The sequence below is a fragment of the Leucopleurus acutus genome, assembly GCF_964270905.1.
Source record: "Leucopleurus acutus genome assembly, chromosome: 3".
Taxonomy (NCBI): Eukaryota; Metazoa; Chordata; class Mammalia; order Artiodactyla; family Delphinidae; genus Leucopleurus; species Leucopleurus acutus.
Window position 1 is genome coordinate 21,767,620 of NC_139145.1, and position 15,957 is coordinate 21,783,576.

Here is a 15,957-nt window from a genome sequence, read left to right on the forward strand (position 1 = left end):
TCCCTTGGAAGAGGTCGCACAATCAGGCTTTGTGTTGATTTCGCATTCTGTTCGGTAGAGACAGAACAAATTAGAATAATTAGCTGGTACAGGAAAGCACAAAGAACTTTCTTCTGTTTTTGTGATGCATCCCATAATAAGGGTTGAAAATGAGACTGGAGGTAAGAACGTGAAACTCAGAAGAGCAAAGGAGAGAGGATATTGTTTCTTTGAAAATATTCTTTCAGTGTTGGCCCAGAAGAAATATGAAGCTGAGGAAATTTCTTTTTAATGATGGTTTTTGTGTTGATGATGTGAGTGTGGAATTAGTAAGAATCAGGAAGCAAGCATCCTTTTCCACCAAGGACTTGGGAGCAAATGAAGCCATAAATACTCCCTGTTCTTGGAAACCCTTTTGGAGCAGTAATCAGAGAAGGGTAAAGGCAAAGCCTCAGGGCAGAGGTGTTCAGAGCAAAGGGATAGGAGGAGAACAAAAGGAGAGTGGATATGTTTAGAGCTGTCATTTTGAAATTTACCTGCTTCTGATTCAGTGCTGCTTTGCTGCTCTGTTGGTCCAGTGGAAATCCTCAAAGCAGGAGCAGCCGTATTTTAAAATAATAAGGTTAGAACAAATGACTTTAATCCACGTCTCTTTAGCTCAAAAGCACAGAGGAGAGTGTGAGGAAAGAGTGAGGCCACAAGGAATTGTTCACTGGGTACCTTTTCCCCAAACCTCACTAACTGGGAGAAACTGACCACTGGATTATGTGCCTTGAAGGAAAGCAAATATGTTGAAAGCAAACAGTGTGGAGCTTGTTTAGAAAGCAAGCTGTATCATTTGGTCACCTGCTGATGATAATAGCATTGGCTGAGACCTGACCATTTACAATGAAGGCACTTCTGTAGGTAATAAGTTCCAGGAGGGCCCGAACTGAGTATGTCTGTTTCAGCATTTAGCATGGTCTAGCATCTGAGAGGCCGGTACATTATTGGCATATAGTAGACTTAAAAATGAATATTTGTGGATTGTCTGAATGAGTGGATGTGTGTGATTCATATCCTATTTGCAGGTCCTATGCCCTACAGTGGATTTTCAACGTCAGGTTGTGAAAGTATTTATGACGGGGATTGGCATTGTTCCCTATCTAATGGATAAAGATTACACATGAAAGGACTTTACATTGACATCCCAACAGCCTCATAGGAATTACTTAACAAAAAAATAAAATTGGATTCTGTATAATTTCTAATTTGTAAGCTGGCCAGAACACTGGTATTTCAGCCAGTCCTCTGGTAGTTCCGATGACGTCCCCATGATCACCCAGGCATAATCAGAATGGCTTTAGGATTTGGGAGCCAAAATGTTTCTCAGTATTTATGGCATTGCTAGTCCATTTAAGAAAATGGAGTATTGAAAAAATAGCTTCAGACACAATATGGCATTTTATGATTTAGCATGAAATCTGAGAAATATAGAGGTTATCGGAAGCCTGCAATGGTAACGTTCCCTCTGCTATTGAAGTTATTGTCTTTAAACAAAGCTTCTACATCACTAATGCTATATATATATATATTTTTATGATATTCAGGTTAATTTCCTATTCTCTCTAAGGAAGTAATTGGTTGGTTGGTATGGGAGATGGTGTGGCTTCCAAAGGTGAAAAGTATTATTTTGTTGTAATTTCCAGCTACCTAAGGATGGGAGAGGCCCAGGACACTGCAGTCAGTATATTATGTGGAGCAGGTTATATTGTGGTTTATTTATGAACTTTTACATGTTTATTTTCTATGCAAGTTTGTGTGCTCCTTTTTGAGTTTTCGTAGATAAGTGTTTTGTAACTTTGGAATACTTGGAGTTTATATATATATATATATATATATATATATATATATATAACATATATATATATATAACATATATATATAAAACATATATATATATATATATAAATGTAGTAGTTAAAGCCGTGGAGAGTGTACTAGTCTACCTAGGTTCAAATTCTGGCTTTACCCTATGACTTCCCTGTGGCTTCCTCTGCTCACCTATTAAAATGGAGGATAATAAGACTGCTGTGGTGAGTTACATACTAAGTGCTATTTAAGCATTTGCTATAATGATCATGTATACTCGAAGGCAAGGAACTTGCCCCTTGATCGTCTCTGTATTCCTAGTGCTTAAGAATTCCTAGTGCTTTCCTAGTGCATTGTCTTAGGAAAGAGATAGCTCAGTACAGTTCTTCTCACTATAAAGTACTGTTACGTTGAAAGTCTTTGCTTGTGTACTAATAATCTATGACATATCTGCTGAGGACAAAGAAAGGAATAGTTTTAAAACTGCAATGGATAACAAAAGATTGTATGATGTAATGCCTTTATTATGTAATTATAAAACTAACAAATGATCATGGTAGAAAATTTGAAAAACTCCTAGACAAAAGAGAGGTCAACAAAATTTGGAGTAACTTTCAGAGTGTAGAGCTGTCCATGAATATTAGTGCTTTCATATTTTCCAGGACTTTCAGTAGACTCTGCTTCTTAAGAGTCTATTCATGATATTTTACTTTAATGATGTTTTCATCATGGGGACACACACACACAGAAATCTGTTAAAGAAAAAGAAAGACATGTAAATCACTGATGTTTCAGATAGCCACATGAAATAAAGTGAGAAAGGTCAACAAGCTGAAAGGATGTGGAGTAGCATCTCCTTAATTGCTTACATAATTCTGATAATTACCTCTTTGTGGATAAAGTAATTAATGGGGAATCTAATTTAAGAAAAAGATATGAACTGCAAGCCTTCTCGAAGCCAAGTATTTCTTTCCACAAAAGGTTACTTTCCACGGCCATTCTTCCTTATTACCAGACAGGGAAAGAGTATTGTATGGCAAAGGATCTTCCTGAAGGAGGGTGCTTCCCACACTGATTGTCATAAGTGACTTCGGGATTACTGTTGCTGTATTACCAAAATCTTAAACTAGGATATTTTTGACAAATTTGGTCCTTAGTTAATTTTTAGAGCTACAAACTGTCAGATGGCTCTGAAATAACAATTGTCTGGCTATTCTTCAGGGTGATCACAATATGGAAATGACCTTGAGGTATCACTAAAAAGCAGGAAGGTGTGAGTCTTCCTTTGGTTCCAGAGTGAAATGCGAGTTGGAGTTGGAGTTGGAAAAGAGGCCCACAACCAAGTGATAGAGAAGGAAATGTGAGGTCGTTAGAGAAAAACCAGGTTGAAGTTAAGGTGAAGAGGCATGAGGAAATGGTCAACTGTTCCAGTATTACAAAGATCATCAAGAAGCATATCCATGAATGTGGTTTGTATTGCAATCTGCTGAAAAAGAGACAAATATCCTGGCCTGGCCTGCATGGAGATTATATTTTATTGATTCTGATAATAGATTATTGTTGAAAAGGGCCTCCTATAAATTATAACCATGCAAAGGCAGCAAGATAATGTTTTTTCCTTTATGTATGTGTTTCTCATTCCTACTCACTTCTCTCTTAGGGGAGGAGAAAATCACACACACAAAAAAATGTCAATTCTCAGCTATTCATTTTCAATATAATTTTTTTCCCAAATTCCAGTGGAGGCAATAGGTTAACTGTTAAGATTTGTAAGCCTCAAAAAGCTAGATTTTTACAAAGTGTAGCCAAATTTTATTCTATAAATAATAGCTTTGCAAATAATATATGGTGATGCAAAGTTGGAAAAAGCTGGTTTTTCTTCCGTGAATGGCTTCACTGTGCTGGGAGAAGAGGCACAGAAGAAATCAAAGTAATTAAACATGGGGTGAGTTTTCCTCATAGGGGACTCTAGTGGTTTAAAATAGACTAGATAATCCTAGGGATAATCTGAGGGTAGAACAGACCAATGCCTCATTTCCAATCTGGTACCCTGGAAGAAAACAGTGTATTTTCTTTAAGGTCTTGAGAGGTTTTTCTTCTGCTTTGTTTTGGTTTTGGTTCATTTTGTAATCAACCTTATTAAGGTATCATTTACATAAAATAAAATGCAGACATTTTTAGTCAACGGCTCAGTGACTTTTAATTAATGTATACATTTGTATAACTAGCACCCCATAAAGATAGATAACAATTCTAAAACCCTAGAAAGTTTCCTCCTAGGCTTTTGCAAAAGTATCCCCATCTCCCACCCCAAGGCCACCACGGATCTGTTTTTTATCTTTAGAGATGACTTTTGCCCAGTTTACAATTTCATGTAAGTTGAATAATACAGTGGGTGCCCTTCTGATCTGGCTTCACTTGCTCAGCATATGGTTTTTGAGATTCATTCATGTTGGGATGTTTTAAACCAGGACTTTAGCCTGGGTGGCTGATGTTGTCTGAAGGCACCTATAGGTACATCTGAGTCTCTGGCATTGTCACTGTCTGTTCTTGGCTCAGTATTTTCAACTTTCTAAGAAGCACAAGGTTGAAGTAAGGAAGATCATTGTCAGTATAATGGAGGTGAAGTGGGTTCTGTTATATAATATTCTCAGCAAAAATTGACCTGCTTGGAATCATTGTGTTGATAATGGACAAGGATACTCCTCCTCCAAAAACCTTGATACTATAAAACTTCTAAAGGACGCTGTCCTAGGACTCTTTTAATTTTCATGTTTTGGGAAACATTTCTGGAGAATTCAAATGCTCGCAACCTGAAAGAAACAATTATTCACCTGAAAGCTGACTCTGCTAAAGTTGAGTTGTCTGACCTTTACATGCTGACAGAACCCAAACAGTCTTGCAAAACAATGCTCTCTTGTTGGATATAAGCATATAGATTGTTTAAGATGGACGTGTATATGCAGTAAAGTGAAAAAGCAAAGAATCTTTGAGTTTCCCTTGCTGGATTTTTTTTTGTCATTTAAGTTTCTATAGCATATGCTAATAATTCAGGGAAACCTCAGGTTAGTTTTAGGTCCACTCTACATAAATTATGAAGTACTCCATATCCACCTTTTTTCTACCTTCCTTCTTTTCTTCCATCTTTCCTTTCTAACTTCTTATAATCGATTATACTTAATCCTGCATTTGCTGAGGTGGCAATTAGTGTAGGAAAATACTGTGAACTTTTGCTGTTCAGAATGCATGTTGACCAAATTCTATATTGAGAAAAGGTCTGAATTTACCCAGAGTAACCCTTTCTGAGCGTCTTTGAATAAAGGGCATAGAAACTGGGCTATATATAATATCCTGACAGTGTGAAGTCATGTGGTCACCTCTCCCTCTAGAAATAAACATTGCCCTCAGTAAGTCTCCCCCCTGCCCCAGAAGAGCATTAGGAAGGTCTGGAGAGGGGGATTATTGGCAGAAATGGGAAAAGCAGGTTGAAGGGATTAGCCTGGAGCAGAGAGACCAAGAAACCCAAGCCAGTAGATGGAAGGCAGACTTTTCATGGAAGTCTCCAAGCCCAAGTCAAGTTCTGGGACCACCAAGTACAAGTCAAAGAGTGCTCATTTAACCCCTTTGGGCCCCCACGGGAGTGGAGGAAGACTGGACAGAGAGGGAGAAGGGGCCATTGAAGGTACAGTATTTACTATGGGATTTAACTCCTCAAAGGCCTCCCAGTAGCTTCAGATCTGCTCAAGAATCCTTCATGTCCTGCTGGTTTGCAGCGAGTGGCTCACAGCTTCAAGGCCTCCTCTGCCAGATGGAGAACTATTTCAAACATCCTGCCTCTATTTTGTACTGTAGCGATGGAGACAGGAAACCTGACCCCATTTTCAGGTTCTAAAGAGAAATTCTAAGTACCTGAAAGACTGAGGAACATGGTGGCTTTTATTTAAGATGTGGAGATACAGAGCACATACCTGGACTTGGGCCTGCAGCAGCACCGGATTGCACCAAGAGTTCCCTTTATTTTCTCTCGCATCTCTGTTCCTCCTTTTTTCTCTGCTGGATTAGCCATGGGGACTCCAAGTTCTTCATTGTGTGGTCCTGGTACCAAGATTCTCCTGGGAATTATAAAGCTATTCACCTGCTACATCGAGCACTTCTTATTTTTTCCCCAGCAACGTAAGTCATCCTTAAGAAGGGTCAGGGTGCTAGCTCTTAAATATATATTAGTCATCCCTTTGTACATTAAATTCTCTTTCTTGGAGACTGCTCCTGACATGGTGTTCACCGTGCTCTCAGCTGGCCTCCTGAAGTTCTGCCCTGCCTTCCCCACCAGGTACAGTTCAGGAGCTGCCTACCTCAGGGTGATAGGTTATCTTCTAGTTGCTTTATTCCTTTCCCTTTTACATTTAGAGAGTATAATTGGAATACATAAACTTCTCTGTGACCACAGCTTTATTTGCAACCCACAGGTTTTGTTATGGCATGTTTTCATTATCATTCAATTAATAAAATTCTAATTCCCATTGCAACTTTATCTTTGACCTACATAATGATCAGAAGTATGTCTTTAATATCCATCTATTTGCTAAAATATTGGTTATATAGTTTTAAATTTCTTGCTTATTCGGAGTCTTGTTTTATAACCAGAATATAGTCAATTTTATAAATGTGCCACGTGCACCTAAAAATTTCTGCGGGATATATATATTCCATCATTGTTGGTACAGTGTTTTATATAAATTTAGGCCAAAGTTTTTAATGATGGTATTCAGATCTTCTATAATCTGCTGATTTATTGTTGTGGTTCTATGTTACTGATCTAGGTAATTCAGATTTTTCTATTTCTACTTAGATTTTTGGAATTTCCCTTCATATATTGCATTGAAGTTTAGATTTATAATATATTCCTTGTAAAGTAACAGTGGGTTTTATTATCCTGCATTATCGCCAGTGATACTTTTTGCTTTCAAATCTATGTTAACATTAAAAAATCTTCAATTTTACTTATTGTTGTTATGACATAATTGTTGAATCCTTTCATTTTCAATCTGACTCTTGTCTCTTGTAGGTGGCATAGAATTAGGTTTTTTGTTTGTTTCAATAATCCTTGTCATTTGAGTATTTACAGTTAATGTATTTTCTTACAGACCGTTTACTCCTTGTTTACTATTTGTCCCACCTTGTTATGTTCCTTTTGCTCTTCTTTCTTCCTTTGAGATTTCTTCAAATTCCGTTTTGCCTTGTATTAGCTTGTTATTTTTATATAAGTAGCAGTTACACATGTACCATGACTTATTAGCTCTTTTACTGCTTCTCAGGCAATGCTGAGATCTTAAATTTCTTTTACTATATTTTCCTCTTCCATTTGTTTTAATGCATTCTAATTTTTGATATATTTTATTACCCTTTTGTGTTGTTAGATTTTATTTAGGTTTATCCACTTATTTATCCTTTCTGTTATACATAATTCTTTATAAAGTCCTTATTTTCATCTGTGATAATCTTCCTTCTGCCTGCAGGTCTCCCTTTATAATTTAATTCAGTCAGTTCTGATGAGAAAATATTTTCTAAATTTTGTTTGTCTGCAAATTTCCTTATTGCATCTCTCCTTCCAAACAACAATTTCTCTGCCTCTAGAATTCCCAATGGGCAGCTCTTTTCTTTAGCACTTAAAAATGTTATTCCATTATTTTCTAGTATCCATTCAGTTTCGCTGAGAAGTAAACTGTAATCTTAATCCTATTGTTCCTTTGAAAGTAATCTCTTTTTCGTCGGGCTGCTTTTAAGATGTCATGTTTTTCTTTGCTGTTCATGAATTGTACTGTGGTGATCTTAGGTGTGGTTTTCTTTGTATTTGTTCTTGTTGCTTTTTTTTTAGTGCTTGTTGAATTTAAGGCTCCATATATTCCTTTTAGTTTTAGAGAACTCTCAGCTGTTAATATTTCTGAAATATTGTTTTCATCCCAATCTCTCTCTCCTTTTTTCTTTGGACTCCAGTTTACACATATGATAAAAATGTTTACTGTGGCCCATATGTCTCAAATGCGCGTATGTGTACTTTTTATTCTTTTCGTTTCCCGTGCTTTAGTCTTTATATTGTTACTACTCTATCTTCCAGTTCACTTACCTCTCTTTACCTGTGTCCAATCCACTACCGAGTTTTAAATTTCGTATAATTTTTAACTCTATCAGTTCAACTTCAATCAGTTTCTAGTTTCTAGTTGTCAAGTTAAATTCTTCACCTTGTCATCTATTTTCTTGAACTTGATAATATTTACCAAAATATGTATGAAATTTAATGTTTAGGTCATCTATGATTCTGATTCTGTTTTGTTTTTTATTCTAATTCTCCTTTTCTTGGTAGTCTTGGTGGTTCTTCAGTGAATACCAGACTTGGGATATGACAAGTTGTAGAGAATCTGAATGACATTACAGTTGCCCTTTGGACAACCTGGGTTTGAACTGCACAGATCCACTTATACATGGATTTTTTTTTCAATAAGTAATACAGTACTACATGAGCTGTGGTTGGTTGAATCCTCAGATTCAGAACCACAGATAAGAAGGGCCGACCATAAAGTTGTATGTGGATTTTTGACTGCACAGGGAATCAGCGGCTCTAAATACTACATTGTTCCAGGGTCAACTGTATTTTCTTGAGGAGAGAATTTCCTATTCTTAGGTAGGGGAAGATCACCTCAGTCACCTGGACCAACTTCATACTCATTTTCCTTCTTTATAAGGTTCAATGTAGATGTTGCATCAACCTTCCTAACACACAGACACACAGACAGACACACACACACACACACATATGTAGAGACTTCCAGTGTCCTAATTCGTATCATTAGTTTTCCATTGGGCCACAAATCTTTCATAGGTTCTGAACCCCAATTTTGTCTCTTCAGCATTATGAGGCAACTAAGTCTTTGCTTTGACTTCAGTTAGCTTTTGTTTGACTTCTTAGCATCTTGTCTTGTCTACCTTTTATACATGGAAAATACTGCAAGGGAACACTGTTGCTGAATGCAGCTCCGTTCTCTGAATCTTTACTCTCTCTGTGATTTTGGTCCTTAAAATTCTAGCTGCCTTGTTATTTCTCAATTCCAACTCTGGTTTCCTTAGCCCTATGACATTGTCCTACGTTCTACTGGTTTTTCTACCTCTTAGGAGCCACGTTTGGTTTCTCAGACTTTTGCTCTTCATCAGTAGTTTCTAAATGACTGGGCTAGAAACGCATGTGCAGAATATTGTTCTCACTTCAGTGAGTTTCTTTCTCTATTTTACTTTTCTAGGTCATGGCTACCTCAGTAGCTTTCTAACGCTCACAGTCAAATGTTGCTTATGATTTATCTGGCCTTTCTAGTATGTTTTCCTAAGGTAAACTGATATAGTTGGAAACAGAAGTTTGTACCCACCATTTAAAAAATTCTGTTTTGTCTTTCTATGAATTCTCTTTTTGTCCCATCTTCTGTCACTTTTTCCTACCCAAAATTCCCATTCTCACAGATAGATTATTTGAAGATTAAAAATTATTATTAAGCTAATATGTTAATTTTGAGAGGAATTAATTTTGCTTTGAACAAGAACACAGATTGGTGAATGGAATATGGAAGATTCCTTAAGACCTTTTTCATCTCTAAGAGTAGTATCCAACCATCAGTACCATCATAAGTTTGTCAACTATGGAAGAAAGCAGTCTTTATAAAATCAGCATTTTTTTTCTTTTTTTCTTTTTTTGGGTGTCACCAGGACTTGCCTTAGACCACAACTCCTGGCAACACCAAATATAAATGAACCCTGTTACCCATGGGCGTTTACTTGGCTCTGCCACCCTAAGATTGGCCTCCTGGCTCCTTAACCCCAGGGGACTCTAAGCCCTGGGCCACATTCTTGAACCCAAGCCCTGCTCCTCTGTCAGTGGGCAGAATAGTCCTGATACCCCCTGGACCAGGGACTGGGCACATGGCCCACATCTGCCACCACATGGGTCAGGGCGAGAGGGAAGAGGGACCTTGACATTCTCTTCTGGTTTCCCTCTGGGGCTTGGAGTCAGATCCAGGCAAAGACCCCTCCCTTCCGTGTGGAGCTCCTGGCCCCTCATTTGCAGCGCCCAAAACCTGCCTCTGGGGAACCCCTCATTTTGCTCCTTTCTTTGGCTGAGGGTGCTCAGGAAGGAAGCACTGCTGAGACCCAGAATCCCAGGCCAGAAGATGCCCAACGAAGTAGGCTAGGCCAGCCCCAGGACATGATACCGGAACTCCCTCCTAAACAAGACTGAACTCATCACACAGATGGGGAAACTGAGGTCGAAGAGGGCAACGGCTTACTGGCGGAGCCTGGAGCAGAGTCTCTAATGGACACATTCCATGTTACCACCAAAACATGGGATTTCTAGAGTGCAGCTCAGCCCGTGCTGACCCCCCCTCTTAGCCTGGCCACCAAGGTCTCGCCTCCATAATCCCATCCCACGACACCCCCTTCCTGTGTCCCGCACAACAGCCGGATTAGACCCCTTGCCCTCAGGCTGTCGTTCACAGGGCTCCTTCTCTCCGAAGCTCCTTCTCCCACCTCTGCCTGCCCAAGTTCAACCAGCCTCTTTAGGGTCCGGCTCAATGCCAGCTCCTTCGTGAGCCACCCAGAGCCCTCATGCTCCTCTAACCTTCCGAGGTGCTTTTCCTCCACCCGCACACCCCGCACTCTGTTGTCCACGTGAGCTGTGGTTACGGTGTGTGAGCTTCCTGAAGCCGCAGACCACCTCCCCTCTGGGCCCCAGCACCTGGCGCAGTACCCAGCACTCAGTAGGTGCTCAGTAAAATCTCCTCCTCATCTGATGCCCTGCCGTGTCCTACCGATAACTGACAATAATGCCTATTGTTTACCGAGCATATACCATAAGCCCGGCTCTGGTACTGTCTCCCATCCTCATGTGATGGACCCAGGTCACAGAGGTTGTGTGACTTTCCTGAGGTCACAGCTCTGGAACTGGAACCCCACTGGTTCTTGTGCCTAAATGAGTCTCCTTTCCTTCCCACTCACCTCTTCTAGGTCAGACCACCATCATTTCCTCACCCTGTCCTGTCACTAAAGACTTCCCATGACTCCTTGTGGCCCACTAGACAAAATCTAAACCCCTGAGCATGGCATCGAAACTCTGTGACATCTGGCTTCTTCCCTCTTTGCAGCCTCTCCTCTAGTCTCTGAGCATCACCTCAGTTTCCAGCCTACTGTACCTTGATTTACTTGTAGGCTCTGCACATGCTTTGCCCTCTGCCTAGAACACCCTTCCCCTACTTTTCCTCCTGTGAACTCCTACACATCTCTCAACATCCAAGATCAAGGGTTACCTTCCATTCTAGTCAGATGAGACAAGCAGCAAACGAATTGGACACAAAATTGAGAGCTCTACGAGGGAAGGACCTGTGTCATCATAGAATCCCCAATGCTTAACCCATAATCAGTGCTCAGTCAACATTTGTTGAATGAATAAATGAATACTCTCTATATTCTTGTTGACTAAACGGAGAAATGGCAAAAGAATACAAGGCCACAGTATGCAGGGCTGGAGGTGGAAGGGAAGACACTGAGGCCAGGAAGGCCAAGGACGTGGTGGAGTAGAGTGACAAGTACTTCAGGGGCTGCTCTGCAGCAGAGCCACGCTCTTGGCAGAGGGAGTGTTTGTGAGAGACAGAGGAAGGAAAGTGATGGTGTGAGGGAGGCTCTGAAAGTGTGTGTGTGCACGCACACGCGCATGTGAGAAGGCGGTGGGGATGTATGCGGGGGAGCGTGCGTGTGTGAGTGTGCTGCATTTGTGAATCAGTCTGTGAGAGTGGTGCTGAGGAAGTATGTGAAGGAGCGCGTGTACGTGGCTTGTGGGTCTGTGGCGGAGAGCCCGTGCGTTCTATTTGTGCATGGGGGTCTGCGTGAGAAGGCGAGGGTGTGGGCCACGAAGGCTGTGCTGGAGGTTGTGCATGTCTGCGGGGCGAGGGGGTGGGGACAGTGATTGAGAAAGACAACAAGGAGGGGACACCTGAGGGGGGTGTGAGGGAGAAACCATAAGTGTGCGGGCGTGGAGGGTGTCGTGAGCACGTGCAGGAGGAGACGGTGTGACCGTGAGTGTGCACGACGTGGAGGGTAAGGTAGGATGTCAGGGCGCTGCTGAGGGTGTGGCTGCATGGCCTCGGCCACGGGCCGGGAGCCAGAGGTGGGGGCTGGCCCTGGGCCCAGGGTGGGGGGCTCTGACCAAGCAGAAGGTTCCTCAGAGTTCTCCCTGGAGCCACGGGCGCCAGATCACCACGTCCCCAGGTAGAGAGGTCGAGCAGGAGGCCCAGATGTGTGTGTGCGCCTCACATTTTGTCCACAGCAAAACCTCTGGGCATTTATTTGTCTTTGTCTGTGTCCGGGTGTGCACGCCTGTGCTTGTGTGCGTGCTGCCGGCTGTGTGTCTGTGCCTGTCTTTGTCTCTGTATGTATCTGGGCCTTTGTCTCAGTGTGTGTGGCGGTTGGTCTAGGCTTGCCCACAAGACTGTGTCTGGGGTTGTGTGTGTCTATGTGTATCTGTGCCTGTGGGGCACCGGGCGTCCTTGATCTGTGCATGTCTAGGTAGGGCTGCGAGCATCCCCCTGGACCGCCTGTTTGTATCTCTGTCTGTGTGGCCTTAGTGTGAGTGGGAGAACGTTGTGCTTTGGAGACTGTGGATCTAGGTCTCGGTGTATCTTTACACACTGTATCTCGGTGTGTGCTTGTGCATCTGCATGTGAGAGTCTGCCATGCGTTGTAGCATGGAAATGCTTATGTGTGTCTGTGGAAGGTGCGTTTGTGAGACCAAGGATCTCCGTGTGTCTCTGCCTGTGTGTATGTGTGTGTTGGGTGTGAGGGGTTTGTCACAGACTGGTGAGCAAGTTAATCTCAGACTCCGTGACACGTGGAATAAAATCACGCTCCCGTAATGGAAGAGAACCAACTCTTCACCCTGTGCCCTGGGGGAGCCAGTGGGGGCCAGGGCCAGGCTTAGGCCCCTATGCAGGGCCCCCTGTGGCCTCAGCACCCTACCCCCACCTCTCCTCTGCCACACCAGGCTCATTCTGCCTCCAGAGTGCCCCGGTGCCCACTGCTGGCTGGGCTAGGCTCCAGGACATGTGACGGAGCCTTAGAGGCCTGTCCTGGGCCCCCCAGCCCCACCCACTGCTGAGGAGGGCCCTGCCCCAGATGGGAGGGCAGGTGCAGGAAGGCATCTTTGGGCCCCTCCTCCTCCCGGAGGGGAGAGATGAGCTGCAGGCCCGACCTGGATCTTCCATCTCTCAGCAACAAGATTCCTGGTGAGCAGGCTGCGAGGCTTGGCAGGGCGCCTGCCGGAGACCCGCCCTCACCCGCCAGGACGCCTGGGTCCCCAGGGCCGGGCAGCAGCGGGTTCCCTGGGGAGCTAGGAGGGCCCCAGAACTTCAGGCTACAGCTGCCCGGGACTATGGGAAAGCCAGACCCTTCCAGGCTCCCACCCCCAACCACAGACGGCTCCTCAGGCCCCCAGGCAAACCTCCACCCTTCTTCTGGCCTCTCCCCAGCCTCGGCCTTTGCTTCAGAAAACAGACCAGCCACCCAGCACCACCCATCCCTACCTGAGCCTCAGCGCACACCCAGCCTGAGTTCAAGACCTCACCTCTGGGTTTGAGGGCTCTCAAGGCCAGGACTGTGCTGCTTATCTCAGAATGGGGCTTCTGAGGACAGGGCCATGTGTCCTGCAGCTGTGAAATCCCTCTTGGTCTTAGCACTCCTTCCTGACTGAGCAGTCAGGCACCAGGAGAGGATTTCAAACCCAAGGCTGGGGACACTGAGGCAGTGAAGCTCTCTGCCCTGCCTACCGTTATGAATCAGAGGCCAAATCCAGTAGTCTAGACACACAAGTTCTTAATTCTGTCCAGCGGCAGTGGCTGCAACTTGTTCTTCCCCATAGGGGGTGCAATTTCGGGTGGGGGGAGGCATCAGTTGGAGGGAGAGGGGAATGGGCAGGTGGACCCCCCTCAACCCTCAGACTTGGATGAGCAGCCGGAGAGCAGGTTTGGTAAGAGATTAAGGTCGAGGAGAAGAGAATCCAGACGCTCCAAGATTTATGACCCTAATTCTTCTCCCTTAAATTCCCCTCCAAGCCCCCCAGCCCTAGCCTGGTCCCTCCAGGGTCATGCTGTGGCCCCAGGCCAATGTCAAGGCCTTAACCCATCCATCAGCTGTTGCCAGGGAGTTTCCACCCCAATGGGTCCCAAAGGGAGGAGATCAACTGACACTACGGGCCCAGACTGACGGGGAAGGGGCATGGCCCTAAAGAGGTGGCCAACAGCCCCCTGCCCCCTCCCAGGATGTAGGGGCTCACAACCTCCAGGGCAGAAGCTAGGCTGGTGGGTGGGGTCCAGGAGGAGGTGACCTCCCAGCTCTGGCACCACTCCCAGCCCCGCCCTTCCAACAGGCCAGGAGACCTGGGATCCCACGGGGCCCTACAGCTTACAGGGTGTGTGGCCTTGGGCCCTTGCTGCTCCTCTCCAGGCCTCAGCCTCCCCACCACACAATGCAGGAAGTGGTCTGGATACCCCAGGCATCCCCCCTTCAGCTCCGCTCCCTCAGTGCTAAGCCCTGCCCTCTCTCCAGTCCAGGGGTGTCACCTAGAATCTGGGCCAGATGGGGTGAGGCTTTGGCAGTTAACTGGAGGAGCCCCTGAAGCCACCCAAGTCAGAGCTGAAGAACGTATGGTGCTCACTCCTCCACCGCACATCCATTTTCCAGAAGAGTGAAACCGAGGCCCTGAGAGAAGGTCGGGGTCTGCGCCAAGTCCTGAGTGTTACTGGTGGGATGGTTAAGAGCACGGGCTCTGGGGACAGAAAGACTTAAGATTAAAATGTCAGCTGCAACAGAAACTTGTTACGTGAAGTCCCTTGCCTTCTCAGCCTCAGATTCCTCATCCATAAAATGGGCAATAGTGCCTCCCTCCTACGACTGCTGAGTTGAAATAAGAAAACGCATGCAAAGGGCTCAGCCAGTGTAGCAAACGCTTGGACAATGGTAACTATCATGACTGTGGGTAGTATTAACACAAAGCCAAGTGGCCGGGGGGAAGGGTAGGTGGGGCCCCGACCTGGCTCATCCTCCAGACCAGGAGGGCCAGCCGAATTCCTCAAAGCCCCCCAGCTGTCTCCCCTCTTCGTTAAAGGCCTCTCATTAGTGAGCCTGGGCACCTGCCCCCCCACACGTAATAAGCCTCATTAGTATCTTAGCCCCAAGCTCTGAGCCCAGAGTCTGTGCATGTGCACACGCGTGAGGGTGGGGGGCTGCGACAGGCCACCAGCCAGGAGACAGCATCCCCGCCAACCACACCCCCTGCCTGTCATCAGCAGGGCCCGTCACCACCCAGCTTGTCACCTGCCTGCCTCGCACCCGCACCACCTGTCACCCACCCAGCTCGTCACCCACCCAGCCCATCACCTGCACCACCTGTCACCCACCCAGCTTGTCACCCACCCAGACCATCACCTGTACCACCTGTCACCTACCCAGCCTGTCACCGGAGCTGCCTGACAGGCCTCTGGGTGAGGGACAGGAGATGGGGAGGAGAAGACCACAGGGGTGTGGAGCTGGGGGCCCCAGAGACCCTGTAAGACCCCCACTTCAGCTCAGCATCCTGCAGCATCGCCATGGCAACGTCTCAGCCGCAACCACTTTCCCAAACATCCCCCCCGCCCTCCAGGCCCTGCTCTTAGCTGAGCTGAGGCTGAGAAGAGCCTTGACTGACAGCAGAATGGGACAGGAAGGAGCTGCTCATCAGCTGGCTGGCCTTGGCCATCCCTGCCCTCTCTGGACTTGGTTACTCCATCTGCAAAATGGAGGGGCTGGAACTGGGGAGGCCCCTGTACAGCGGGTCATCCCTTCCCAGCCTGGATTTGCTGAGCCAGTGGCCAGTTAACCTGTGAAGGCTGGTGGGGGCGGGGTACAAAAGGACAGGGGGTTCTGGGTTCTTCCACACTCCTTTGCCCTGGCCCAGCTCACACAGGCTGGGCCTCTGGCCCAAACTCACATAGCAAAAGAGGAGGAGCAGGCTGGAAGGCAGAGGGGCTCTGCCACAGGACTGCCAGCTGGAGATGATGCCAC

The 15,957-nt window shown here is 45.2% G+C and overlaps 1 protein-coding gene across 2 annotated transcripts in view; it reads right to left on the bottom strand.

The window, feature by feature from the left end:
* The window catches only part of LOC309960011 (UDP-N-acetylglucosamine--peptide N-acetylglucosaminyltransferase 110 kDa subunit-like), a 235,545-nt gene that overhangs the window by 142,626 nt on the left and 76,962 nt on the right, over positions 1–15,957 (bottom strand). Inside the window, exon 2 of one of the 2 annotated variants that reach the window (XR_014326111.1) lies at positions 2,375–2,582. The exons of the other annotated variant lie outside the window; for it this stretch is intronic. The gene's annotated coding sequence lies outside the window, so the exon portion shown is untranslated. Of the gene's footprint in view, positions 1–2,374; positions 2,583–15,957 lie in introns of those variants that run through there. 2 annotated transcript variants of the gene reach the window in all.